Source organism: Chrysochloris asiatica, unplaced genomic scaffold, assembly GCF_000296735.1.
Source record: "Chrysochloris asiatica unplaced genomic scaffold, ChrAsi1.0 scaffold00006, whole genome shotgun sequence".
Lineage (NCBI taxonomy): Eukaryota > Metazoa > Chordata > Mammalia > Afrosoricida > Chrysochloridae > Chrysochloris > Chrysochloris asiatica.
In genome coordinates, this window is record NW_006408524.1 from 7747780 (window position 1) to 7774500 (window position 26721).

General features: G+C 38.3%; 1 protein-coding gene and 1 pseudogene across 1 annotated transcript in view; one reads left to right on the forward strand and one right to left on the reverse strand.

Annotated features, from left to right (window-relative positions):
- The window catches only part of LOC102820687 (succinate--hydroxymethylglutarate CoA-transferase-like), a 1213992-nt gene that overhangs the window by 463044 nt on the left and 724227 nt on the right, over positions 1–26721 (reverse strand). The gene's annotated exons all lie outside the window — the stretch shown is intronic.
- On the forward strand, positions 15201–15509 carry LOC102839241 (annotated as a pseudogene).

Genomic DNA, 26721 nt, shown 5'->3' on the forward strand with positions numbered 1-26721 from the left:
TCTGTAAAGAGTTTCCAAAGAGCAGTTGGTAAGTTTCAACTGCTGACCTTATGGTTCAGTCAAGTGCTTATCCTACAGTGCCATACCAGGTCTCCAAAGTCATGATAGGGTTGAGCAAATTTTGACTCACCACATAAACAGAGAAAAATCACTTAATCAAACTAAGTGCCCAAAATAAATGGAGCCATATAAAATGTTCTGGCATTTTGGCATTATCACCCAATGTTTCAATGTGTAAGCAACCTAATCAGACTCCCAGACCCTGTTAGGATAGTGCACACTCTGGCCTTCAGTGTCAAAAGGGTTAATACACATACAATTCCAGAGGCAGTCTGGTATAGTTTACTAAGGGCTCCCAGAATTTACTCCATTACTTTAAAATTATACTTGTGAAATGCAAATTGTAATTTCTTTTCTAATAACCCCAGTAGTATGAGCTAATCCTGCTTGAATGCTGCCATATGCTTGCACTAATACTATACTAATAATTTGGTAGTTGTTTTTTTTTTTCTCTCTCTCTCTCTATCTCACTTAATCTTCACTGTAATCCTGACAGGTTGAAATTATGATTATCCCCAATTTACAGATGAGAAAACCAAGGTACAGAGAGTTTAAGTACATTCCCCAAAGTAGCATTACTATTAAGGGCTAAAGATAATATGTGGATATGTTACGTTGTTGAGTGCCATTGAGTCAGTTCTGACTCATAGCGACCCTGCCTAGGGTTTCTGAAGTTGTAAATCTTTGTGGAAGCAGAAAGCCTCATCTTTCTCCCATGGAGTGGCTGGTGGACTCCAACCACCAACCTTGTAGTTCAAACTCCAGTGTTTATCCTACAGTTGTTGTTATTGTTGTTAAATGCCGTTTAGTCACTTCCAACTCATAGAGATCTTGGATAGACTTTCCAAGAAGCGGCTGGTAAGTTTGAACCACCAATCTTTTGGTTCAAACTGACCTTTTGGTTCTATACTTTATCCCATAGTGTCACATCTAGAGTCCTACAGAGTCATGAAATTTTAGGGTCTTGTCCTTTTGATCTCAATATAATGCTGCTTCTTATTAATAAAACAAATGCTTTAAGTTCTATTTGGCAATCAACGTAAGTAAAACAAAAAAGTATACTTTATAAATGTCTTGAATTTTCTTGTTTATGTGGTGATTAAGATTATGAACTTTGCAGTATGACTACCTGGATTCAAAGCCTGGCTCTGCCACTACACAGATGATATCTATGAGCAAGTATTCAACATTACAAACAGGCTCTGTGTCTATAACATAAGGATAAAACTTGTTGTTCTTGTTGTTGTTAGCTGCCACAGGAGTTCATATCAACTCATAGCAACCCTATGCACAACAGAACGAAACACTGCCTGGTCCTAGGCCAACCTCACAATCATAGCTAAGTTTGAGCCCATAGCTGCTGCCATTGTGCCAATCCATCTTATTGGGAGGTCTTCCTCTTTTCTCCTACCCTACATTTTCCCAAAATTGATATCCTTCTCCAGGGACTGGTCCCTCCTAACAATATGTCCCAATTATGAGAAACGAAGTCTGGCCATCCTGGCTTCCAAGGAGCATTCTGGCTATACTTCTTCCAACACAGAATGGTTTGTTCTTTTGGCAGTCAATGACACTTTTAATATTCTCCTCCAAAACCATAACTCAAATGTAATAATTCTTCTATGGTCCTGTTATTCATTGTCCAACTTTCACATGCATATGAGGTTATCAAAAACACTATAGCTTGGATCAGGAGCAACTTAGCCCTCAAACTGATACCTTTTCTCTGAGAGGTCTTGTACAGCAGATTTGCCTAATGGAATATGTTGTTTAATTTCTCGGCTGCTGTTTCCATGGGTGTTGATGGTTGATCTGAGCAAAATGAAGGTTTTGACAACTTCAATCTTTTCTCCATTTACATGGATGTTGTTTATTGGTCCAGTGGTGAGGATGTTTGTTTTCTTTACATTGAGATGTAATCCATACTGAAGACTGTGGTCTTTGATCATCATCAGTAAATATTTTAAGTCTCTTCCCTTCCAGCAAGCAAGGTTGTATCATCAACATATCGTAGGTTAATGAGTCTTTCTCCAATCCTGATATTCCTTGAGTTATGTGATCAGCATACAGATTGAATAAGTATAGTGAAAGTTTACAATCCTGGTGCACACCTGTCCTAATCTTAAACCATTGAGTGTTCCCTTGTTCTGATTGAACAATTGCCTCTATGTACAGGTTCCTCATGAATACAGTTAAGTATTCCAGAATACTGATTCTTTGCAATGTTATCCATAGCTTGTCAGGATCCACAAAATCAAAAGCCTTTGTATAGTCAATAAAGCACAGGTGAACATCTTTCTGCTTTCTGTTTTCTGATTTCAGTCAAGATTCATCTAACATTAGCAATGATATCTCTTGTTTCACATCCTCATCTGAATCTGGCTTGAACCTCTGTCAGTTATCTGTCAATGTATATTTATAGCCATTCATGGATTATCTTTAGCAAAATTTTACTTGTATGAGATATTAATGATATTGTCTGATGATTTCAGCATTCCGTTGGGTCACCTCTCTTTGGAATGGGTACAAATATGGATGTCACCCAGTCCGTTGACCAGATATAGCTGTCTTCCAAATTTCTTGGCAGAGATGAGTGAGTGCCTCCAATGCTGCATCAGTTTGTTGAAATATTTCAATTTATATGACATCAATTTCTGGAGCCTTGTTTTTTGCCAATTCCTCCAATGCACTTTGGACTTCATCCTCCAGTATCATTGGCTCTTGACCATATGCTACCTCTTTAAATGACTGAACATTGACCATTTCTTTTTGGTGCAATGACTCTCTGTATTCCTTCCATTTTCTTTGGATGCTTTCTGCATCATTCAAAAATTTGCCCATAGAATCTTTCAGTACTGCAAGTCAAGGCTTGAAATTTTTCTTCAGTTCTTTCAGCTTGAGAAATGCTGAATATGTTCTTCCCTTTTGGTTTCCTAACTCCAGATCTTTGCACATTTTATCATAATATTTGACTTTGTCTTTTCGAGCTGCTCTTTGAAATTTTCTACTTCGCTGTTTTTCTTTCCTCATTTTTTCCATTGCTGGAGACCAAGATTCAGAGTCTCTTTTGGCATCCATTTTGATCTTTTCATTTTTTCTTGTATTCTTAATGATCATTTGCATACTTTCTCTATGGTGTTCTTGATGTCATCCCACAACTCTTCTGGTCTTCGGTCTTTAGTGTCTAATACATAAAATCTGTTCTTTAAATGATCTCTAAATTCAGGTAGGATATGTTCAAGGTCATAGTTTGGCTCTCAGGTACTTGTTTTAATTTTCTTCCACTTCAGCCTAAACTTCCACATGAGCAAGTCGATGGTCTGTTCCACAGTCTGCCCCAGCTTCATTTTGGCTGATGATATGGAGCTTTCCCACCGTTTCTTTCTGCAGATGTAGTCAGTTTGATTTCTGTATATTCCATCTGGTGAGGTCCATGTGTATAGTCATCTTTTGTGTTATATAAAAAAGGTATTTTCAATGAACAAATCATTGGTCCTCCAAAATTCTATCATGTGAATTCCAGCATCATTTCTATTACCAGGCCATATTTTCCATCTATTGATTCTTCTTCACATCATCGCTCTCAACTCTACTTTGAGGAGGCAGTTTTTCCCTAGCTGTATTTTGAGCAAGTATCTATGTTGTATCTATGAACAAGTATTTAACATTACAAACAGGCTCTGCATCTTCCAACCTTCTGGCACTATATTTAAAAAATATTTTGGTACTTTTCATCCTATTCCAATAGTCAATATTCTAGGGCTATCTGACAGTGTATCACTGCTATTCATAAGGTTTCCAGTGACTAAATATATGGAAGTAGTCTGTCTCTCCTTCTTCCTAGTCTGTCTCTGTCTGGAAGCTCAGCGGAAACCTGTCTACCAAAGGTGACCCTGCTGGGTTTTAAAAGACTGGTGGTATAGCTTCCAGAATCACTGTAACATGCAACAGTACAACAAACGTACTAAGATAATACTAATCAACATTTACTGAGCATTCACTCTATCCCATGCATTTCAAGGACTCCTGTTTTGATGCCATAGAATAAGTGCTGGACTGCAAGGAAAGTTTGAACCACAAGGTCAGTGATTAAAACTCACCAGCTGCTCCTCAGAAACCCTATACAGAGTCACTATGAGTGTGAACCAATTCAATGACACTTAACAACAACAATAGCAACAATGCATTTCAAAGTACTTCACATATATTAGCATGTTTAATCCTCACAACAACCTATGCGCTAAATACTGTTATTATCGGAACATAGATAATAGTAGACAAATGCTTTATTGTATGTAAAGTACTTTGAACAAGGCCTGGCATATTTTAATAAATGTTAGTTATCAGACACATGATGTTCGCATACACACAAAGTTCATAATACATTATGATGGTCATTACTATGATTTAAGGATGATGTTGCTAATTAATGATGTATTGTAAAAAAAAAAAAAATCCAGTTTTCTAGCAGTGCTTTATGTAGATGATAAAATAATAACAATAAAAAGTTATAAAGGAAGCAGCTCTACTCTAATGGTTGACATAGCAGCGCTGTATAAAGCCACCTCGAGAAGTAGGCCAGCTTGACTACTCACTAGCTATGTGTCCTTGGATAAGTTCCTTCCTTGGTCTGCGCCTCAGTTTTCTCACCTTTACAATGAGGATGATGAAAATGGGTTGTCAAGTGGAGATAATAATAATGCTTGCCTTATAAGATGATGATGTTTAAATGAGATAATATAAGCAATGTACTCAGAAAAGTTTGTTACCTTTGTCACAAGATGTACTGTGATTACTTTTGCTGTTCTTTGGTGAAACTGAGTTGATTTGAAATCATACAAAGCCCAAGTGACAGAGTACAACTGCCCCAGGAGTTTTCTTGGCTGTAATCTTTACATAAGCACTTCATCATAGCTTTTTCCATGAAGACATTAGGTGGGTTCAAACTGCTAACCTTTAAGGTAACAGTTGAGCACTTAGCTGTTGTGCCACCAGGGCCCCTGCCTCTACAACTCCTTGCAAAGCTATGATTTAACTTAGTATATCTTGTGGTTTTCTTCCCATAGAACTATTGCCCTAAGAGAAAAAATGAGGCACATGATGTAGGAAGTACATGTTATTTAAAACAAAACTAATGCCCTACCTATCGATACAATAACGGTTTTCTATGGCTTGTGAAGGCTATCCAATATGTTTTGTGCCTCTTTCAATCACATCCCACCATCAATGATATAAAATGGAAAACTTCCTCGGGTACTATTTTTGAATAAGTCATTATTTACCAGTTGGATAGAGCTTGTGAATATAAATGGCACTTAGAAGAAAATTGAATTTGCTAATAAATTATGCTAACTTGTTTTTCCTTTGAACAAGGGAATGATTGATTGTTTACAGATTCAGAGCCTAATATGTGGCCTTTTCATTTTCAATGTTGGAAAAGGGATTAAATCTCAAAACATATGGTCATCCTGTAAATCTGTTGTGCCTTAACTGAAAAAAAGTATGAGTGAGGCAGAAACTGTACAGCAAATGTACAAGAAGGTACCCTCTTGCTATTAACAGTGGGCCTCACACCAGAATCAAGCATGCTCTAGGGGAATGTCTAACGTGCGTGCCCTTCCCCAAATCCTACTTCCTTCCCCAGCCCTGGGTTCTGGATCAGAGGAGGTGTGTTGATCCAGACAGAAACTCAGACATGCACACCGCTGCTTTGAGAATTACTATAATTAATCTTCAGCTGACATGGGCAACATGGAGGCTCATGATGGAATTTGAAGTCACAAGCACAAATAAATCCTTCTGGCTCAAAGTGAAGCCCCGCACAATAAGCTGTTAAAAATATGGATTATTGTTCAAACCAGCACACTGATCCCAGGAGTAATCTAGTATCACGAGGATTTGTTGATCTCGTTTCAGAATGCCCCATTGCCAAACACTCAATTTGGGACTTAGCAAAATAAATGTAGTCTTCAAGGGGGAGCAAATAAATTCTAAGGTGACCCATGTTTTTCTTGCCCAGTACAGGTCACATGTCTGATTCATTTAGGAACTTACCTTTTTTCAAACAAAAGATTTTTCAAGATTTTTTTCTATATACTTATTTATTTATTGTATTAATGCTACCCTTTGCTTGGGGGAGAAAAGTGGCTCTGTTGGATAAACACTAGACTGTGAACCACAAGGTCCATGGTTCAAGTCCACCAACCAGTTACTTTGCAGAAAAAAGCTGAGGCTTTCTGCTCCCCAAAAGATTTCCAGCCTCAGAATCCCTATATAGGGTCATTACAAGTCAAAACAGACTCGACAGCACTTAACAACAACTCTTCACTTGACAATCGTCTTGATTTGCCAAGAATCCTAATGTTGGGGTTTGTGGAATTGGCCATTTGCCCTTTTTGAACCTTGAAGGAAATAGTTCCCTGGAGTTACCTTTAGGTCAAGCCAGTGACTAAGTAAGCAGCTTAGCTGACAGGGTTCTAAAGCCCTTGATATTGAGTTCTTCTGGGAAATAATCTTTGTGTACCAGGTTTGAGAAGCAGGAATTCCAGGGTCTGACAGGAGACTGTTTCAGGATGCATGGCATGTCCTTAACCTGCCCTGTGGTTTGATGCTATCTTTTATGAAATTACAATGGCCTATGTAATTGGCTTTCACTATTCCCTCTTCAGAACACCTTCCCAACATGTTTGGGTAATATTGCCCAATTTGAATAGTATCTATTCACAATAAATATATATTCTGTAGCACTAAATTTGGGTGTTTCTCTAAACAATTTAGTGTTTTAATACACTCAGTGTGGCATTTGGATCACTAATAGACAATAAAAGCAAACAAATAACAAAAATCAGTCCCGAAATAAATAAGGTTCAATACACAATATAATATCATAAAGTAAATAAAATTGGGCCACAGAGTCAGCTTTAAGCATCTTAATGGCCAAAGCAAAAAGAGAAAATGTCTCCAAGAATTTTATTAAAGAAACTACAGATATACAGCCAGACTTAAATTATTATCCCAAAATTGCATGGAAGAATATTTCAAAAAAATATACATCTAATTAAGATTCAGAGTCCTGGTATGGCATTGTAGGATAAGCACTGGCCTGCTAACCACAAGGTCAGTGGTCCAAACCCAAGAGCCACTCCTTGTAAACCCCGTATAGAGTTGCTATGAGTCAGATCCAACTAAATGATAACAACAACAGTTAAGACTCAGAAATGATGGTGCACAAATATGTTTCCTTCACAGTTGTCTCTTTGGGGACAACATCTTTTTGCCCTTTTCCCAAGACCTTTAGATTCTCTCTAAAGAAAGATCCAGTATATAATATTTCAGTTTTGAAAACGTAATCAGTAATTCCATCTTAAACCAAAGGAAATAGTTGTTGTTGTTGTTGTTATATTGCTAAATCATGACACATATATCATCAGTCATGCATTATTATATTGCTAAAAGGGGAGCATGGTGGCTCAGCACGACAAGCACTAGAGTGCTTATCAGCAGTTTCAGTCCACCAGAGAAAGGCTTTGTGCTCCTGCAGAGATGCACAGCCTCGGAAACCAAGTACAGAGTCACTATGAGTCAGAAACAACTCGAAGACACTAAACAACAAAATAACAATATTGCTAAAAACAAAAGCCCTGACCCATTTTGAAATATGGCCTTACCAAGAATTGAGAAAGAGATCAACTCTCATTGTTATTGCTGTTAAGTGCCGTCAAGTCGATTCCGACCCATAGCAACCCTGTATGGGATTTCCAAAGAGCAGCTGGTGAGCTGGAATCACCAACCTTGCAGTTCAAATGACTTTGCAGTCTGACGCATTAGCCCACAGAGCCACGGCAGGACTCTCATTAAATGTTAGCTGGATCGAATTTGGCCCAGTTCTTCAGTATGAGGTACATATTCACAATCCTTGTTTGTTGTTTTCATGCTTTTTATTAAGGATCTTAAGTACAATTTGGAAAATATTCATATGTAAATAAAATTAAGGACTAGTGTAGTGTGTGACAAAATAAAGTGATAGTATTTATACTGTAAGGATGAAGGAAACGAAGTTAACAGACAGGGATAAGCTACCATGTATGACATTGTATCTCTGGGGCTTAGATGTATTGTCTACTTTCATTCTAACAATAATCTATCAGGTAGATACTATGTTGGTCAGTGTTTTATATAAACCAAAACTAAGATTCAAAGAGGTGGTTAACTAATAAGATCAAGATCACAGAGACAGCAAATAAATATGCTCACATATATATGCATTGTTATATTATTCATGGAATATTTGAAAATAATTTTCACATACCAGGCGCATGATACTAGGCCCTTTTCCTAAGTGAAGAAACTGAAAAATCAGAAAGACATACTGGCTTTCTAGCATGTATGCTAAAGCAAGTATTAGAATACAGGATTTTTTTATTTTATTTTATTTTATTTTACCACATCACAGTTAATGTAATATAAAAATATTATAATTTGTGATATTCATTTCATTGATGCAAAGATTGCAATATTCTCAAGTCAGAGCTTGAGTTAATAAATAATAAGGGTTTTCTTTTTCTTTCTTTTTTTCCTTCCACCCCTTTTGCTAGTAAATAGGTTTTGTAAGTTATTTGTGAATTCAACTATTGTACTGAAAGTACAAAGGGATGTAATTGAGATAAACTAAAAACATAATAAATGGACTAAAAATACACCATTCTCACAAGGGAAACCACAATTTTCTAGGCGGCATCCCCTAGAGCGAGAGAATATACTTCTAATGAGCTTGGAGTAATCACATAAATTGAAAACCTAACCTTATAATGTCTGATAGTGATCTAAACTACTTAACTATGTTTGGTATCATACCACAAAACAGTGGTTTGTTCACAAAATGTAACAAAATATCATGTGTTACTCATACTTTGGCCTTAGGCTTACATGTGTTGAAACCATAATCCCCAATGTATTTCAGAGTATGTTTGGACAACCAAAGTTACTCTATGAAAATGACCCAAAAGGAAAGCCTTATTCCATTAAAAACACAAATTGCTAAGAGTTAAATGTTTAAGTATTGCCTCGAGTGTATAAAGAAGATTTAAAATACAGTGTTCATTTTTCCCACTTAAAAAAAAAAATTAAAATGAAACAAGCACATTCAGGAACTATATAGGAAAGTTGTAAATTAGCTATATCCTGGTCCACATCACGCATTCATATGTTGAAGTAATGTGAAAGAAACGAGATGCTATGTCCCAACAAAGGGGTATTTATACCAAGAGCTACAGATTCAGAGGGAGATGAGGAAGATTTTCTGGATAAGCAGAATGTCAGGGGTTAACACTAGAAATCATGGGTTACAGGTTGTACTTCAAGTCAAAATACTTGGAACCTGCATCGGAACTGCGTATGGATACTATTTAAGGTCATAAATTATTTGAAGAAAGCACTTTGGCAGTTAAGCATGTGGACATTGGGGTCAGAAAACAACAAAATTTGAATCCCAGTATTGCAGTTCACTGGAGTCCTGGTGTGGCACTGTGGGCTAACGTGCTAGACTGCAAAGTCGGTTTGAACCTCAAGGTTGGAGGTTCAAATTCACCAGCCGCTCCTTGGAAATCCTATGCAGAGTCACTCTGGGTCCGAACTGACTCGACCAGCACTTAACAACAACAATAATTGCAATTTACTAGGTGCATACCTTTGGAAAACCACTTCTTTTTCTGGGCCTTGGTTGCCTAATCTCTAAAATGGGAATGAGTATCTTCCTTATAGGGTTGTGAGGACTAGATAGGATGGTGTATATGTACAAAATACTTTGTCATAGTCTTGGCAATTACTTAGCACTCAACAATTTTTAGCTATTATTGTTACTGATGTTCTCATCTTATGATTAAATTGTGTGTCATTGATGCCTAACTCAGCACCTATAAATATCAGGGACTCAATAGGTGTTTGCTTACAAGAAAAACTGTCTCATTTTATTGTAAAGAAAACTCTTACATCACCTTTATTATAACTTTAGAAAATATTGTGCTGATATTCAAATAAGAATAGGAAATGCCAAATTAAACAAAGCAAGTATTTTATTTCCTACAAAAATTCTCAGAATCTCTAATATGACTACGGTTTATAAATCTCCAGAGACATGGGATGTAATCTTCATGTGTCTCAAACTTTTCCTGTGCAGTAATTTCCTCATAGGTAAAGTATAGAATTATACTGCATAAATTTCTAAATCTACCCACCTTGTTAAAAATTAAAATTCTAGGCACTTGTCAGAATTAGTTATGCCTATAAATATAGATAAAAACAAATGTTCATCTCCCATTTAAGGCCAAAGCGAATTAGATCTTATTTCTTTTTCCATTCCAAAGCCTATCCCAAAAGATAAAGATCTTTGATGCTTTATCATGTATACAACTTAATCTTGGCTTTACCCAAGTTCATCTCAAGTTCATTTTTACATCATTGCTGACTTAACTGTTTTTAAACATTATCATCAAATACAAGATAATATAGCTAATAGTCTCTTCCGTGATGAAGATTGATCACGTATGAGTAAAATTAAGAACTAAAATCTTACTCTTGAATAGGTTTCTTATTAAGATAAAATGTTTCTGAAATCCACATCGTCAACAACCTGTAATGAAACTGTCGTCTTAGTCTACTAAACTACAAGAGAAGGTGAGATGCTCTGTCTTTGCCTCTCTTCCCCCTATCTATCCACAAAGACTGTTACTGATTCACTGTTTCCTTAGGCTCCACACTGATGAATCCCCAATATTCCTCAGTGGCCAGGTCCTCTCTCTGAGCACAAGCCCCATACTTCCATGTCTTTAGTGCATATCCTTGCATGCAATTCAACATGTCCAAAGTCTACTATTTTTCTGCTCACTCGGATATGATCCTAATCCACCAGTCAAGATTTCCTTGGTTCTTCCTTCTTTCTCTTCTAGATCTAACCAGTTTCACTTTTGGCGCAGCTTTCCAGTTCATTCTCGTTCCAGGGTCTCTTCACGCTATCATTATCTTCAGGCTTGTGTATGCTGACAGTTCCCTAACTGGCCTCCTAGCACTATTTTGGCACTTCCACACCCTTTATGCATCCTATGCCTTCCAGAGAGAGATTTTTTTTTTTTTTTTTAATGAAAAACAGCCATCAAACTTTTTTGGCTACAGTCTTTTGGTGACTTCCCCCGCTCTGCTTAGCATGTTTGACTCCATACTAACACCCAAGCCTCACCTCTCACCACATTGTGCTTCCTAGACTCAAACCACTCAAAAACCTTGCCTTTCTTAAGATACTCACTTGCAATCTCTTCTGTCTATGCCCATGTTGCCTGACTAGTAAACACATAAGCATTGTTCAATAACCACCTCTCACCATTCTGTGAAGCACATCCTAACTCATGACACTTTGTAAACGTATTACGTATTCCGTTTTTCTCTTTCTTCATTATTGACTTTAAAAAATTTTTATGTTTAACTCTTTGATCGAATAGTGGTTATGAGTCAGGCCGCTAACCTCAAGGTCAGCAGTTTGAAACAACCAGCCATTCCATAGGAGAAAAATGAGGCTTTCTGCTCCCGTAAAGATTTACAGCCTCAGAAACCCTACGCAGGGTCAATGTGTCGGAACTGACTCCACGGCACACCACCACCACCATCAAGTCTCCCTTAGACTGAACTTCTCAAGGGGATAGATATCCTCTTTTCATCTCCATCTCTTAGCAACACTCTTCCCAACACTACACAAAATATGGTTGTTGTTGTTAAGTACCATGGAGTCAGTTCCGACTCATAGTGACCCTCTACAGAGTTTCTGAGGCTGTAAATCTTTACAGGAGCAGAAAGCCTCATCTTTCTCCTGCGGAACGGCTGGTAGTTTCAAACTGCCGACCTTGAGGTAAGCAGCCCGATTCGTTACCACTACGCAATCAGAGCTCACTCCAAAATACAGTAGGTTGCCATTAATGCTTATGAGTGACTGAATAAATGAAACTCAAATACATTTTTGAGCCCTGAAACTAATATACTAATGTTGAAAAGAGCTGTGTTAAACATAAAGTAAACCATTAAATTATGCCAAATCTTCAACTCCCCAAAAGAGTGTGGCATATGTACTACATGATACTTCTTGTACCGCCATTCACTCTGGATTTATATTGTAACACTCAAGCACCTTGTGAATGTCATGAGAAGAAGCTTAAAGTCACATTCCACTCTCAGAGGAAAGGGATAGTTGGCTGGGGGTGGCAAACTTGTATGTTTGCTCAGATGAAACTTCATTATCACCATAGAAAACTCAAGACTGTGTTGTCATGATCATCAGCTTACACTGGCAGAGTGTTGTCAAGTAGTTTGAGAGGAAAATCTGGCAATGTGTTAGCAAAAGTTTAGAATTCATGAGGCCAGGAGCTGTGGGGAGCTGTACGTGTTGCTCTGCCCAGCAGAGGGCGCACAGACTCCAATACCGTGCAACAACAGGTCAACGCAACTGGGGGAGCTGGGTGAAGTTCCATTAACCAAAGCCTCTGAATCCGGGTCAGTGCACTGACCCGCTGTTCTGGCCTGCTCCCTGGCGCTCTGTTCTGTTCTTACCACTAACAATGAGGTGTTAGTGAACTTCCAGATCTCAGGCACACCAGAGTTGGAGCAAGCAGGGAGAGGGCAAAGGGGAGGTTGTTCTCTTAGGGGTGTGGAAATTTCTTGGAAAAGGAAACTTTTAACTCACTCCTAATTAGCATTACAGTTACAGAAAATCATCTTAAACAAGTTATATCAGATTCCTTCTTTCTAAGAGTAAATAAGAGAACATAGAAGTGGAGGTTTTAAAATGATCCTCTCCTAACGAACAAAAAAGATTTTCTACTTTTATTGATTTAAGTTTGATAGTTTAACCATCAGAAATGTTAGCACGAATGCTGTCAGAATATTTAAAGGCTCTGTGAAGGTAAAATCCTTCATGGAAATTCATTATTTATGTTTTATGAGAAATAACAATTAGAAAAGGACAAAAATAGGGCACCCCTCTCACATTGTACAGGCAGATGAGTCCATCACCCAATTCAAAAGGGCCATTTATCTTGAAAAGCAAAAAATGTAATACAATTAACCAAAGAGATTCATTTAACTCTCAAGGAACTCCAAAGTTCCCTTCTAAATTTGTGTTGAAGGGAACAAAGAACTATTGTCTGCTCTCTGTTAACCCAAAACCTGCTGAAAAGGAGAAATAAGGCAGGAAAGATTGTTTATGCCCTTCAAAATACACTTCATCCAAAGAAATGAGAAGTCCCAGTGGAATCTTACCCCAGACTGAGGAACATTCTTTCCTTTCCAATGCAAGGAGGTCTAGCAGTACCCTGGGGAATGATTACTGGGTGACTATGAGAACTTCAGCATGAAGAAGAATACACTGGGAAGCTGGGGGACAGTGAAATATGAGGCTTAGTGTGACTTATGGTAAACTGTACTAACAGGTAGGTGATCTCTACACTGAAACCATGTCACCAAGTATCATGAGCAGATTTGAATCTTGAGAAGGTCTCCTAGAAATAGAAACTACTGGGGCAAGTTTGCTGTTGTTGTTAAGTGGCATCAAGTCAGTCTGACTCACGGTGATCATATGCACAACAAAAGGAAACACTGCCTAGTCCTGTACTCTTTCCACAATTGTTGTTGTTGTTAAGTGCCGTGGAGTCAGTTCCGACTCATAGCAACCCTGCACAGGGTTTCCGAGGCTGTAAATCTTTACGGGAGCAGAACGCCTCATCTTTCTCCCGTGGAACTGCTGGTAGTTTCGAACTGCTGACCTTGCGGTTCACAGCCCGATTCGTAACCACTACGCTACCAGAGCTTTGAATCCATTGTTGTTGTCACTGTGTCAATCCATTTCATTTGGGGTCTTCCTTTTTTTTCGATGACCCTCCACTCTTCCAAACATGATGTCATTCTCCAAGGACTGGCCTTTCCTAACAACATGTTCAAAGCATGAGAGATGAAGTCTCACCATCCTTGCTTCTAAGGTGCATTCTGGCTTTACTTCTTCCAAAACAGATTTGTTTGTTCTTCTGGCAGTCCTACTTTGAATATTCTTTGCCAGCACCAGTATTCAAATGCATCAATTCTTCTATGGTCTTCCTTATCCATTGTCCAACTTTCAAATGTATGTAAAGTGACAGTTGGAAAATATCATGGCTTGGGTCAGGTGCACACTAGTCCTCAAACGGACATCATTGCTCTGGGACACTTTAAAGACGTCTTCTGCAGCAGATATGTCCAATGCAATATGTCTTTTTGTTTCTTGATCACTGCTTCCCATGAGCTTTACTCGTCGATCCAAGCAAAATGAAGTCTTCCACAACTTTAATCTTTCTTCATTTACCATGATGTTACTTACTGGTCCAGTTGTGAGGATTTTTGTTTTCTTTACATTGAGGTATAACCCATACTGAAGGCTGAAGTCTTTGATCTTAATTAGTATTTCAAGTCCTCTTCACTTTCAGCAAACAAGGTTGTATCATCTGCATTTTGCAGGCTGTTAATCAGTCTTCCTCCAATCCTGAAGCCACGTCCTTCTTTGTATAATCCAGTTTCTCAGATTATTTGTTCAGCATGCAGATTGAATAAGTATGGTGGAAGGATGCAGTTCTGATTTACATGTTTCTAATTTTAAGCCATTTGGTATCCCCTTGCTCTGATTAAAACAAAACAAAAACTTATGACTGTGTATAGGTTCCTCATGAGCACAATTAATTGTTTTGGAATACCCATTCTTCGCAATGTTATCCACAGTTTTTTTATGATCCACATGTAGTCAATATAGTACAAGTACACTTCTTTCTGGAATCTCTGCTTTTAGCCAAGGTCCATCTGATGTCAGCGATGATATCCCTCATTCCAAGTCTTCTTTTGAATCCAGCTTGAATTTCTGGCAGCTGCTTGTTGATGCACTGCTGCAATATTTAAAAATTATCTTCAGCAAAATTTTACTTGCATGTGATATTAATTACATTGTTTGATTCTGTTGGCTCACTTTCCTTGGGAATGGGTACAAATATGGACCTTTTCCAACTGGATTCCAGTTGGGGCAAATTTATGTATATCAAATACCAAATGTCAAAATCAAATCAGCAGAGAGCATGGTCTGAAACATGGTGGACAAAGTGGACCAGCAACAAACTACCAACACAGTAAAGGAGTCTCTGGATCTTGTCAGGTTCAGCCTGGATGAGCGTATTTATGTAAAAATGCGAAATGACCAAGAGCTTCAAGGAAGACTACATGCTTATGATCAACATTTAAATATGATATTGGGAGATGTGGAAGAAACTGTGACTGCTATAGAAATTGATGAAGAAACATACGAAGAGATCTATAAATCAACAAAACAGAATATTCCAACACTCTTTGTTTGGGGAGATGGTGTTATACTGGTTGCCCCTCCATTGAAAGTTGGCTGAAACATAAAATGTGTCCTGTGTGGAGTAGAAGAGACTTTATGCAATTGCTTCTTTAAGATAGAACATAGTCAAAAGGGAAAGTAGTATAAAATATGATGTTCAGAAATGACCAAAGGATTCGTCCACTCCTGGAATGAGTTGATACGCAGATAACTTGCAAGCTCATGGCTAAGTGACAGTTTTGTTTTTCCTCCAGCCCTTCCAATAAGTGTCATCACAAAAATAATGAACTGTTTTTGCAAAAACAACAACAAAAATGGAATAAGTATTGTACTGTTAAATGACAAGGTCAGTGGCACAAATCCTTGGAAATCCTATTCAGGGTTGTTAGAAGTAGGAACTGACTCAGTGGCACTTAACAACAAGTATAAGAGCTGTTATATAGTATTGTAGGGTAAGCATTAGCAAGGTTGGCAGTTCAAGCCCACCAGTTACTCTCAGAAAACCTATATAGGGTCTATGAATTGGATCAGAATTGATGGTATACAACAAAAGCAGCAATTAAGTTTGCTGTTATTGTTAAGTGCTGTCATGTCAATTCCGACCCATAGTGATTCTGTATAGGGTTTCCAGGAAGCAGCTGGTGAGCTAGAACCACCGACCTTGCAGTTCAAACGGGTCGGTGGCTCAAGCTCACCAGCTGACTTTGCAATAAGGCATAGAAAATCACTGTGCCAATTCATCTCAATGGGGAGCTTTCTGTTTTTCACTGGCCCTCCACTTTACCAAGCATGATGTCCTTCTCCAGGGACTGGTCCCTTCTGATAATATGTCTGAAGTATGAGAGATGAAGTTTGGCCATCTTGGCTTCTAAGGAGCATTCTAGCTGTACTTCTTCCAACACAGACTTATTTGCTCTTCTGACAGTCTATGGTAATTTTAATATTCTCCTCCTACACCAAAACTCAAATGCACCAATTCTTCTACAATCTTCTTCATTCTGTCCAACTATTACATGCATATGAAGTTATTGGAAATACCATGGCTTGGGCCAGGTGCACCTTAGTCCTCAAATTGACATCTTTGCTCTTCAACACTTTAAAGAGGTCTTGTGCAGCAGATTTGCCTAATGCAATACGTCATTTGATTTCTTGACTGCTGCTTCCATGAGTGTTAATGGTTGATCCAAGCAAAATGAAGTTTTTGACAACTTCAATCATTTCTCCATTTATCTTGATGTGAGGATTTTTACTTTGAGTCTATATGTAAGTTTATAATCATAGTTTGATGAAAGACCTACACTCTGATCCTCTCTGACAGGAGACAAGATTTGTGAAGAAAGGGAATCCGTTTCACTAGAGAGCTCATCTCAGGCTGTAGAGCCAAGTTGAGCTTGTATTATTTAAAACAAAGCTGTTTTTAAAATCCCAAGCTTTATTACATGAAACACTTGAAAATAATGACATAAATTAACATTTTAGTCTTAGTACACAATTTAAATGGTTTATAAGCGTCCAAAGCAACTATTTCTAACTGAAAATGTTAGATGCTTCAAAATGAAAATATCCAGGCAAAAGGTAATTCTGGATTTTGAAATAGACATTGAATTGGATCATTCAAATGTTTCGATCTTATATTGTGTTATATTATCAAAGTTTGAGTTTTCTTCTCCAGAGCTGCTGTCGTTACATCTTTGAAGGGGAAAGAGTGAGGTTACTGTGCTACTTCACATCATGGAATTTTGTGTTAATGAACCACAACATGAAGCCACGGTATTTTGTGGTTCATGTAATTATTTCCATAACCGACTCAAAACTTTCAGAAAATACTTCTATGCAGCATTATTTTATCACTCAGAAATCCATTACACTAGCACCACATGGATTTTCAGCAGGGACAGATGTGCTTGATGCTTATAGTCCCCAGGGAGATGTATCTGCAAGTCCAGATCTCTCCCTCTGGTTCCTCATCAAATGAGCTAGGAGCTTTAGGTCAATGCAAGAAGACATAATATACACTAGGGGGGGAAAATGGAGTTTTTAGACTGTGCATCCAGATGTCAAAAACTATGTAGTCCCACCTCATATAATTATTAACTTGGAAGCCATTAGCTAAGAAAATTCCTTTTTTTTTATCACCTATGCAACAAACTGATGTGGTGCTATGGATTAATGTGTCAGACTGCAAAGCCATTTGAACTACAAGGTCGGCAGTTCAAGCTCACCGGCCGTTCCTCAAAAACCCTATACAGGGTCACTATGGGTAAGAACAGACTCAATGGCACTAAACAACAACAACATCATGCAACAAACTCTATATATAGTTTCTCTATACCATGGCAATTCAAAATTCCATGTAAATAAATATATGATTTAAAAAACACAAACACTTTCTCCTCTTTCTAGTATTGGCATCCAATTCTTAAACATTTGACTGTATTGGAAAGCAAGCGGTCCATGAACTATTTCTACCAAAAATAGTATAGCATAATATTGGACATAGGTGCCTAAGGAAGTACTTGAAATCCCATATCTTTCAGAAAATCTGTCTCCACTTAGAGAATTCTCAACAGCATCCTCATCCCATGGACATATCTACTTCCTCTAATATAATGACTGAATGCTTCTTCAATTGAATACAATCCACAAGGTTTACAAAGAGACCATCTGAATCTTGATTCTTCAGAAATCATGAATCTATATAACATTCCATATTCCATGACCAAGAAAAGAAAAATGATTTAGTCTGATTTTAATAAACTCTATTTCTCAAAAGTATTTAGGCTCGATTTTCCAAATCACAAAGGAAATCAAGTGCTTTATCTCCTGTGTCTCCTCCAAAGAAAAATGAACATGACTGTTACAACTTTATCCCTCAAATGATGCAAAGCCCAAGAGATGAAGCAGATGCACAGAGTTCCTCCCATAAAATGTGTGACATATACAGGCTAATGCCTTCGATGACATTCTGCAAATAATGTGGTTGTAGTCAGCCCTGATAACTTATTCACCTCACAACATCGCTGTATGGCATCTGGGTGGTGGGAATTTCAGTATATCCTCTTCTGTTTGATTAAAAAGAGACCTGAATGAAGAAATTTTTCTTGGATGTGCTTGAGACCAAACTGGAAATCACACATTCTTTAATTCTTATCTTAAACTGAATAAGAACTCTAGCATTTATGCTTTAGTGTTGAATTTTTTTATTTGTATTTGTTTCTTTGGGGGGAAAGATCTGGATAAAGAATCATAAGATGCTTTGCTATACATTCAGGTGGAGACTGTGATGGGCTAAGTAATCTGCTATCTGTTTCTGGTAGGAGCCCTCGTATTGGCGCTGATGAAAGAATGAATGCAGATGAACCTGTGTGAAAGTGTTCTGTGACAGGTACAAGAAATGCTGCTTCATGGGCTAGGAGAAAAGTAGAACTGCAGAGAGAGATGCCATCCTGATTTTTGTGGAAATCTATATAGTCTCTCCACTGTGAGAAATGCAGGGATGCTAGCACCACACAGACATCTTTACAAAGCTTGAAGAGTACATGCTGCCAGGTCTCTTGACATTGTTGTTGTTGTTAAGTGCTGTCGAGTCAGTTCCGACCCATAGCAACCCTGTATCAGGTTTCCAAGGAGCAGTTGGTGAGCTTGAACCACTGACCTTGCAGTTCAAACATCTTTGCAGTCTGGCACATTAACCCACCATGCCATACCAGGTCTCTTGATATAGGCACCATTATTCATAGGGTGGGCCTACCTGACAGTCATAGCTGAGAGAAGGCACTGCCAACAGCTTACTTCCTGGAATTTAGGCACTAGGATAGTACTGGACTGTGAACCACAAGGCAAGCAGTTCAAGCCCACCAGCCACTCTGCGGATGACAAAAGAGGTTTTCCATTCCCACAAAGATTTTAAAAGATTTTAAAAGCCTATACAGGGTCACTATGAGTTGGAACCGACTCAACAACACTGAACAAGAAGGGCTAGAGCGAGGACAAGAAGAAAAGACTGCTTAACAATGAATGTGGAGGCTCAGAGTTATACTAACAAATAAAAGTGTTCTTATTCCATAGGCCTGTAAGCCTAGGGAAATTTGGTTTAGAGATCAAAAGCTATTTGGTTTTAAATTTTGTTTCTAGAAGGAGTGAATAGAACCTTATGGAAGAAAATCAGATGGGCAATTCAGGGGATGAAAAAGAAGACCTGTAATCAATAAGGTTACATACATTACTCAGAACCATACCCAAACAGGAAATCATGTAAAATTATAACCTTTCCTTATGGAAGACTGAACAGCCTTCCAGGGACCAGCTTTGGTGCTGAAGTTAGTCTGGCTCCCAAAGCAAAAGTAAGCAAACCACTTCAATTTGGTGGAAAAACATGGCTTGATCTACCCTCCCACGCTTCATTTCCTCGACTTTAAATAAAGACCTTCCTTACCCTCCAATTTATAGCTAGCAATCTAATTTCCTAATTAATGCAACTACACAAACTGCCCACAATCTCCTCAGAAAAGTCCCCCAGCCCTTTTGGTACCCTGTGGCAAGGATAAGAATGGGTGGCAAGCGAGTTTCAAGCACCAGTTTCTGAGCCTTCTCCCTCTTCCCTGTCAGACCACAAAGTAGAGCTGTTTCCTGTGGCATCTGAAGAGGGCAGCAAGAACAAGAGACAGCATTTTATCCAGGAGAAAGTGAAGAGGAAAATGAGTCATGCTTATGTTTTGCTAATAATTTCAGGTCTATGGCCACCATTGGAGTCCCGGTGTGGCATGGAGGGTTAATGCACTGGACTGCAAAGTCATTTTGAACTGAAAGGTCAGCAGTTCAAGCTCACCAGCTGCCCCTTGGGAACCCTAGGAAGGGTCATTATAGGTAGGAACCAACTCAACGGCATGTAACAACAACAACAACACAGAGACTATATTAAAAGATGAAGCATTTGAGATGATAACTGTCCGCTCACTGATCAAATTTACTATCTGATATCACCTTTCTTTTTACTACTTTATTTTACAAAATAATATACTATAGTTATTTCTCATATCCCATGCATTCCAACAAATTCCTTTCCAGATTTATGTTCCATCAGACGCCTCCCCACAACACCTGCTTCAACCACTCTTGAGTCAATATTTCCCTAACACTTTTATGCTTACATGAAAAGTCCTTCCTTTAGTGACTTTCTACAGCTTTCTTAGAAATACACTAACTAAAATTGTATCCTTTGAGGCCCAAATCAAAGATCACCTCTATAAAACTTTAATCCATTCACCTTTCACAAGACTACCTGACTCTATAACAATGACATGGCAAGTTGACATTATTAAATGTGTCTGTATGTGTGCCTGTATCGAGCCATTTATTTCTTCTGATGGCAAAGGCTTATGAATCATCACTCTCAACATGATCTACTGACAGTATAGGGGATCGAGTATCCAGAGAGGAATCTGAAGTTGAAAGTGAAAAGTAAACCATGTACCTCAATATTTAGGAGAGAAGAGGTATAGTGAGTGTTAAGGTTCTGGTGCCCTGTCAGACTGCTGCACTTTGGGCAATGCCTATGAATGTAATTAAACAGAGTGAATTAAACAACTATTTTCTTGGACTGTGGCACTACTTAAATCTATGCAGAGTTCTGAACTGGCAAGTGCATTATCATTCTATTGAATAAGAAATTATCTGTCTGTTAGACCATAATGTACTCACAAGACATATTAGGCAAACTGATGAGAGGAGGAACACAGAGGGTAATCTCTGGAGGTTCCAGAGACTGGCTGAAAAAAATTACTCAGGATAGGACAGTGTCATATTGTTGTTGTTAAGTGCCATCCAGTCGATTCCAACTCATAACAACCCTGTGTAGGATTTCTGAGGAGCAGCTGGTGGGTTTGAAGGGACAACCTTGTGGTTTTCAGTTCGATGCTGATCCCATAGTGCCACACCAGGAGTCCTGGGTGCTATCAAGTCAGTTTCAACTCATAGCAACCCTACGCACAAAAGAACAAAACACTATTCAGTCTTGGGAAATCCTCACAAGTGTTATGTTTGAGCCCATTGTTGTTGGCACTGTGTCAATCCATCCCATTGCGTGTCTTCCTCTTTTTCATTGACCCTCAACTTTACCAAATATGATTTCTTTCTCCAGAGACTGGTCCCTTTTGACCAAAGTAGGAGAGACAAGTCTTGCTGTCCACCTTTCTAAGGATCATTCTGGCTGCATTTCTTTCAAACAGATTTGTTTGTTCTTCTGACTTACCTTTCCTGATTTTAAACCACTCAGTATTCCCTTGTTCTGTTTGGACAACTGATTCTTGTATGTACATGTTCCTCATGAGCATAATTAAGTATTGTAAAATACCCATTTTAAACAATATTATCCATAGTTTGTTATGATCCACACAGCCAAATGCCTTTGCTTAGTCTATAAGACACAAGTAAACATCTTTCTAATATTCTCTGCTTTCAACCAAAATCCATCTGATGTCAGCAATGATATTTTCATTACACTTCTTCTGAATCTGGCTTGAATTTCTGGCAACTCCCTGTTGATGTACTTCTGCAACTGTTTTTGAATTATCTTTAGCAAAATTTTACTTACATGTCTATTAATTATACTGTTCGACCATTTCCACATTCCATTATGTCACATTTCTTTGGAATGGGCACAAATATAATTTCCAATCAGTTGACCAAGTAGTTGTCTTCCAAATTTCTTAGCATATATGAGGGAGCACCTCCAGTGCTGTATCAATCTGTTGAAACATTTTAGTTTGTATTCCGTCAATTCCTGAAACTTTGTTTTTTGCCAATGTCTTTGGTGAAGTTTGGGCTTGTTCCTTCAATACCATTGACTCTTGATCATATGTGACTCCTGAAATGGCTAAATATTGACCATTCTTTTTTTGTGTGTGTGAATTGAGTGATAGTTTACATGGGAGAACATGGAATTTACACCATCGTTTCATTGCAATGATTACAATCTCCTCGGTGCATCATCATTCAACATTATTTGTTTCCATTCCCTCTGCTTTTTCTTGATTGTTTTTTGTTGTGTTTCTTTTTTTGGGGGGGGGTGGTGGTAAGTGAGGTATGGTAATGTACACAAAAACACTCAGGTATATATAATAATTTAAACAACCAAAGGGCATATTCTGAAAGTCTGTCTCCTGGCTATCAATACTCAGTCCCTTTCTTTCCATGAGTCCAGAGTCCTCAGCTGCTCCCTCTCTCCATGTCCCCATCTCTGCCTCCATCTCTGGTGTCACTGCTTCTCTGGATAGGGTTCCACATTTCTCTTGTGCTCTTCTCCCTTAATGGTCCTACAGTCCTCTGCTTCTGGACTGTAAGATTAACTGTTTTTATTGTTGTTGTTAAGTGCCGTTGAGTCAATTCTGACCCATAGCAACCCTGTATAGGGTTTCTAAGGAGCAGCTGGTGAGCTTGAACCACTGACCTTGAAGTTCAAATGACTTTGCAGTCTGACACATTTTACTCCCACAGTGCCACAATTTACTCCCACGTTTTTGTTACAAAACTTTTACCTTTACAGTTGTGACAGTCACAATTAGTCATGATAACAATTACTCACTAGTGAATAATTTGAGCATTCTTTTTGTTACAGTGACTCTATATATTCATTCCATTTTCTTTGTACGCTTCCCATGTCATTTAATATTTTTCCGACAGAACCACTCAATATTGCAACCCAGGGTTTCAATTTTTAATTCAATTCTCTCAGCTTGAAAAATGCAGACCATATACTTCCTTTTTGGTTTTCTGACTCCAGGTCTTTGCATAAGTCATTATAATACTTTACTTTGTCTTCTTGAGCTACCTTTTGAAATGTTCTGTTCAGCTCTTTTACTTCATCATTTCTTCCTGAGAACAGAAGAAATAGATGGTGTCTGGCTTCCACTACTACCAACTGCTTGAAAGGGATCATATTAGAAGGTCTTGCATTGAGTGGTAGAAAATGTGGGACAAAACTCACAATCAGAGGCGGGGCTTGATGATGGCTACGGGAAGTGTAGTGAGGTTCACCATCAGCGATACCACAGAATACCAGGCAAAGCAGATTCAGGGCAGAGCTCCAAATCTCGGAACCAGAGAGCTAGGAATATTTAAAAGGTTTGAAGGCTTATAGCTAGTGGAACATGTAGCAAAAGTAAGAAATCATGTACTTTTGAATCAGCTGGGCTCCTCGGCCCAGAGCCCACAATTAGAGTGAGACCAAACAGCAAGAACAAAAGGGGAGCAGTCACGTGACAGAAAAACGCTGCAGGCACCTCAGAGAAAAGGTGAACAATACACTTTGTTTTGCTTTGTTCTGATTTTCTTTTTTTTTTTTTTTTTTTTCATTGGCCCCCCACTGTTTGTGTACCTCCATTCTGGTGACTAGAGGGGGTGCCTGAACGAGTGGACAACCCCACCCTCACTACTAGTAGGTTCTTCTTCCATGCATGCACACAGATACTCTCAGCACAAGAGTTGGCACTGAACTGGTTTTTTTGTTGTTTGTTTGTTTTTAATACAGAAAAGCAAGAACAAGGGGCGTGGAGAGGGAAAGAGAGTTTAAAACAAAGCAAGCTGAAAATTAAATTAAATCCTGAGTTACAGCATAACAACAAACAGGCATCTTGAAATCTCTCAGGCCACTGTGAAGGCAAGAAGCTGAAAGAGGACATTAAAATCATACTCGTATTATTAAGCTATAGATTTTTTTCTTCTTCTCTCCCTCCTCTCCCTTTTCTGTGATTACAGCCTACAGTATCCAGTCTAGTTTTTGTTGTTGTTGTTATTTTGGTGTTTTTTGGTTTTTGTTCTTTTTTTTTTTTTCTGTTGCTGTTTTGCTGATTTTTGCTCACCTTTCTACTTTTAGGGGGTGCATTATATTACCCAAGAAGAGACAACAACTGCTGCCGTATAGTCAAGCTACAATCACACTCTATAAAACACCAAAATCCAGACAAGAACCAATATCAACTGCTATATTCCAGGGAGGCAGACAACATCTGTGAATGTTACTCTGAGTTAAGCATTAAGAAGAGTGAAAAGGGAAGCCCACATCCTGATCACATATACCTGGAAGCAACCAGAAAGCATAAAAAATACTAAAACATGTACTGAATTAATTATTAAGGCTATAGACAAACACTAAACATGTCCAAGAAGCAAAAGCCAATGACCATATCAGCACATGTCAAGAAACAAGATAAAATGTCTAAGACAAATGATCTAGAGGTAGACCTGGACTACATTCTTGAAGGACGGCAGGCCTTACAAATGCCTGAGAAGGAATTCAAAAAAATGATTATAAAATGTTTCAAAATACTTTACAATAGAATTGAGAAAAATAAGGAAGAAGTCAGGAAAGTGCTATAGGAACAATCAAATATGATAGATACAGCATTGGAAACAATTCAAAACCTACAGAAAGATGTCCAAATGATCAATAAAAGAATATCAGAAATACACAATACACTGAAAGGGCAAAGGAGTAGAATAGAAGAGATGGAAGGCAGAACCAGTGATCTGGAAGACAAATCTCTCAATACCACTAAGATGGAAGAGCAAACAGAAAAAAAATTTTTTAATCTAAAGACGGTGTAAGAGTCATGCTGGACAACATGAAGAGGTATAACTTAAGAATTATCAGCATTCCAGAACAAGAAGAATCACACAAGTCCACAGAGAAAATAGTTGAAGAACAGCTGGAAGAAAATTTCTCTAACATCCTGAAGTGAAAAGATAAACATTCAAGAAGTTCAACAAACCCCAGGAAGGATAAACCCCAAAAGAAAATCACCGAGACATATAATCAAGCTCGCCAAAATCAAAGATAAGGAGACACTCCTGAAAGCAGCTAGGGAAAACAGAAGTGTTACAAACAAAGGAACACAAGTAAGATTAAGCTCAGATCTCTCAGCAGAAACCATGCAAACAAGAAGGCAATGGGGACACATATATAAAACCCTGAAAGAAAAAAACTGCCAACCAAGAATCCTTTATCCAGCAAATCTATCAATCAAATGTCTGATGGTGTCCTGTGCCCATTTTTTAATTGGGTAACTTGTCTTTTTCTTGTAGAGGTATTGTAGTTTCCTGTTGTTGTTGTTAGGTGCCATTGAGTTGGTCCCTACTTATAGCAACCCTATGCACAGCAGAACGAAACACTGCCTGATCCTGGGCAACTTCACAATCATTGCCACACTTGAGCCCATTGATGCTGCCACTCTGCCAATCCATTTTTCTGGGGGTCTTCCTCTTTTTCTTTGACCCTCCACCTTATCAAACATGATATCCTTCTCCAGCAACTAGTCCCTCCTAACAATATGTCTGAAGTATGATAGACAAAGTTTGGCCATCCTGGTCTCCAAGGAGCACTCTGGCTGCACATCTTCCAACACAGATCTCCAATACTATAACTTAAAAGCATCAATTCTTCTATGGTCTAACTTTTGCATGCATATGAGATTATTGAAAATGCCATGGCTTGGGTCAGGCGCACCTTTGTACTCAAGCTGATATCTTTGCTCTTCAACACTTTAAAAAGGTCTTGTGTGCAGCAGATGTGCCTAATGTAATATGTTGTTTGATTTCTTGATTGCTGCTTTCATGAGTTGGTAGTTGATTCAAGAAGAATGAAGTCCTTAACTTCATTCAGTCTATTCTCCATTGATAAGAATGTTGTTTATTGGTCCATTGGTGAGGCTTTTTGTTTTCTTTACATTGAGATGCAATCCATACCGAAGGCTGTGCTCTTTGACCTTCACCAGTCAATATTTTAAGTTCTCTTCATTTTCAGCAAGCAAGATTGTATCATCTGCATATTGCAGGTTGTTAATGAGTCTTCCTCCAATCCTGATGCCATATTTTCTTCATATAACCCAGTTTTTTGGATTATTTGCTCAGCATACAGGTTGAGTAGTTTCCTATAGATTTTAGAAATTAGTCCCTTGTTTGATATATCACTGCAAAGATTTTTTCCCATTCTATGGGCTCCCTTTTTAGTCTTTTGGTGAAATCCTTTGATGCACATATAAATTTCTAATTTTTAGAACTTCCTGACCATTTATTTTAACTTCTTTTGTTTGTGTAATTTTCACAATGTTTTATAATCTGTGTATGCCCTGTAATGTTGTTAAGTGCCATCAAGTCAATTCCAAACCCATAGAAACTCTGTATAGGATTTTCGAGGAGCAGCTGGTAAGCTTGAACCACTGACCTTGCAGTTCAAATGGCTTTGCAGTCTGGCACATTAACCCACAGCGCCACAC